Consider the following 4213-nt stretch of genomic DNA (forward strand, 5'->3'; position numbering starts at 1 on the left):
CCTCTCGGTAATGCACATCACTTAAGCCTTGCAAGCATTGCAACTAATGAGTTAGTTGCGGGATGGTGTATTACAGAACGAGTAAAGAGACTTGCCGGTAACGAGATTGAACTAGGTATAGGATACCGACGATCGAATCTCGGGCAAGTAACATACCGATGACAAAGGGAACAACGTATGTTGTTATGCGGTCTGACTGATAAAGATCTTCGTAGAATATGTAGGAGCCAATATGAGCATCCAGGTTCCGCTATTGGTTATTGACCGGAGACGTGTCTCGGTCATGTCTACATTGTTCTCGAACCCGTAGGGTCCGCATGCTTAAGGTTTCGATGACAGTTATATTATGAGTTTATGAGTTTTGATGTACCAAAGTTAGTTCGGAGTCCTGGATGTGATAACGGACATGACGAGGAGTCTCGAAATGGTCGAGACATAAATATTGATATATTGGACGGCTATATTCGGACACCGGAAGTGTTCCGGGTGATTTCGGAGAAAACCGGAGAGCCGGAGGGTTACCGGAACCCCCTCGGGAGAAGTAATGGGCCATATGGGCCTTAGTGGAGAGAGAGAGGGGCTGCCAGAGGTGGGCCGCGTGCCTCCTCCCCCCCTGGTCCGAATTGGACTAGGAGAGGGGGGGCGGCGCCCCCCTTTCCCTCTCCCTCCCCACTTCTTTCCCCCTCCTAGTAGGAGTAGGACTCCTACTAGGAGGAGGACTCCTCCTTGGCGCGCCATAGAAGGCCGGCTGGCCTCCTCCCCTTGATCCTTTATATACGGGGGTAGAGGGCACCCCTAGACACACAAGTTGATCTTCACGATCATTCCTTAGCCGTATGCAGTGCCCCCTTCCACCATATTCCACCTCGATAATATTGTAGCGGTGCTTAGACGAAGCCATGCGACAGTAGTACATCAAGATCGTCACCACGCCGTCGTGCTGACGGAACTCTTCCCCGACACTTTGCTGGATCGGATTCCGGGGATCGTCATCGAGCTGAACGTGTGCTAGAACTCGGAGGTGCCGTAGTTTCGGTGCTTGATCGGTCGGGCCGTGAAGACGTACGACTACATCAACCAAGTTAATGCTTCTGTTGTCGATCTACAAAGGGTACGTAGATCACACTCTTCCCCTCTCGTTGCTATGCATCACCATGATCTTGCGTGTGCGTAGGAAATTTTTTGAAATTACTACGAAACCCAAAAGTGGCATCCGAGCCTAGGTTTTATATGTTGATGTTATATGCACGAGTAGAACACAAGTGAGTTGTGGGCGATATAAGTCATACTGCTTACCAGCATGTCATACTTTGGTTCGGCGGTATTGTTGGACGAAGCGGCCCGGACCGACATTACGCGTACGCTTACGCGAGACCGGTTCTCCTGACGTGCTTTGCACATAGGTGGCTTGCGGGTGACAGTTTCTCCAACTTTAGTTGAACCGAGTGTGGCTACGCCCGGTCCTTGCGAAGGTTAAAACAGCACCAACTTGACAAACTATCGTTGTGGTTTTGATGCGTAGGTAAGATTGGTTCTTGCTTAAGCCCGTAGCAGCCACGTAAAACTTGCAACAACAAAGTAGAGGACGTCTAACTTGTTTTTGCAGGGCATGTTGTGATGTGATATGGTCAAGACATGATGCTAAATTTTATTGTATGAGATGATCATGTTTTGTAACCGAGTTATCGGCAACTGGCAGGAGCCATATGGTTGTCGCTTTATTGTATGCAATGCAATTGCGCTGTAATGCTTTACTTTATCACTAAGCGGTAGCGATAGTCGTGGAAGCATAAGATTGGTGAGACGACAAACGATGCTACGATGGAGATCAAGGTGTCGCGCCGGTGACGATGGTGATCACGACGGTGCTTCCGAGATGGAGATCACAAGCACAAGATGATGATGGCCATATCATATCACTTATATTGATTGCATGTGATGTTTATCTTTTATGCATCTTATCTTGCTTTGACCGACGGTAGCATTATAAGATGATCTCTCACCAAATTATCAAGAAGTGTTCTCCCTGAGTATGCACCGTTGCGAAAGTTCTTCGTGCTGAGACACCACGTGATGATTGGGTGTGATAGGCTCTACGTTCAGATACAACGGGTGCAAAACAGTTGCACACGCAGAATACTCAGGTTATACTTGACGAGCCAAGCATATACAGATATGGCCTCGGAACACGGAGACCGAAAGGTCGAGCGTGAATCATATAGTAGATATGATCAACATAGTGATGTTCACCAATGAAACTACTCCATCTCACGTGATGATCGGACATGGTTTAGTTGATTTGGATCACGTAATCACTTAGAGGATTAGAGGGATGTCTATCTAAGTGGGAGTTCTTAAGTAATATGATTAATTGAACCTAAATTTATCATGAACTTAGTACCTGATAGTATCTTGCTTGTTTATGTATGATTGTAGATAAATGGCCCGTGCTGTTGTTCCGTTGAATTTTAATGCGTTCCTTGCGAAAGCAAAGTTGAAAGATGATGGTAGCAATTACACGGACTGGGTCCGTAACTTGAGGATTATCCTCATTGCTGCACATAAGAATTACGTCCTGGAAGCACCGCTAGGTGCCAGCCCTGCTGCTGGAGCAACACCAGATGTTGTGAACGTCTGGCAGAGCAAAGCTGATGACTACTCGATAGTTCAGTGTGCCATGCTTTACGGCTTAGAACCGGGACTTCAACGACGTTTTGAACGTCATGGAGCATATGAGATGTTCCAGGAGTTGAAGTTAATATTTCAAGAAAATGCCCGGATTGAGAGATATAAAGTCTCCAATAAGTTCTATAGCTGCAAGATGGAGGAGAACAGTTCTGTCAGTGAGCATATACTCAAAATGTCTGGGTATAATAATCACTTGATACAAATGGGAGTTAATCTTCCAGATGATTGCATCATTGACAGAATTCTCCAATCACTGCCACCAAGCTACAAGATCTTCATGATGAACTATAATATGCAAGGGATAAATAAGACTATTCCCGAGCTCTTCGCAATGCTGAAAGCTGCGGAGGTAGAAATCAAAAAGGAGCATCAAGTGTTGATGGTCAACAAGACCACTAGTTTCAAGAAAAAGGGCAAAGGGAAGAACAAGGGGAACTTCAAGAAGAACAGCAAGCAAGTTGCTGCTCAAGAGAAGAAACCCAAGTCTGGACCTAAGCCTGAAACTGAGTGCTTCTACTGCAAGCAGACTGGTCACTGGAAGCGGAACTGCCCCAAGTATTTGGCGGATAAGAAGGATGGCAAGGTGAACAAAGGTATATGTGATATACATGTTATTGATGTGTACCTTACTAATGCTCGCAGTAGCACCTGGGTATTTGATACTGGTTCTGTTGCTAATATTTGCAACTCGAAACAGGGACTACAGATTAAGCGACGATTGGCTAAGGACGAGGTGACGATGCGCGTGGGAAACGGTTCCAAAGTCGATGTGATCGCAGTCGGCGCGCTACCTCTACATCTACCTTCGGGATTAATATTAGACCTAAATAATTGTTATTTGGTGCCAGCGTTAAGCATGAACATTATATCTGGATCTTGTTTGATGCGAGACGGTTATTCATTTAAATCAGAGAATAATGGTTGTTCTATTTATATGAGTAATATCTTTTATGGTCATGCACCCTTGAAGAATGGTCTAATCTTATTGAATCTCGATAGTAGTGACACACATATTCATAATGTTGAAGCCAAAAGATGCAGAGTTGATAATGATAGTGCAACTTATTTGTGGCACTGCCGTTTAGGTCATATCGGTGTAAAGCGCATGAAGAAACTCCATACTGATGGACTTTTGGAACCACTTGATTATGAATCACTTGGTACTTGCGAACCGTGACTCATGGGCAAGATGACTAAAACGCCGTTCTCCGGTACTATGGAGAGAGCAACAGATTTGTTGGAAATCATACATACAGATGTATGTGGTCCGATGAATATTGAGGCTCATGGCGGATATCGTTATTTTCTCACCTTCACAGATGACTTAAGCAGATATGGGTATATCTACTTAATGAAACATAAGTCTGAAACGTTTGAAAAGTTGAAAGAATTTCAGAGTGAAGTTGAAAATCATCGTAACAAGAAAATAAAGTTTCTACGATCTGATCGTGGAGGAGAATATTTGAGTTACGAGTTTGGTATACATTTGAAAAATTGTGGAATAGTTTCGCAACTCACGCCACCC

This window comes from Triticum urartu, chromosome 2 (genome assembly GCF_003073215.2).
Source record: "Triticum urartu cultivar G1812 chromosome 2, Tu2.1, whole genome shotgun sequence".
Classification (NCBI taxonomy): domain Eukaryota; kingdom Viridiplantae; phylum Streptophyta; class Magnoliopsida; order Poales; family Poaceae; genus Triticum; species Triticum urartu.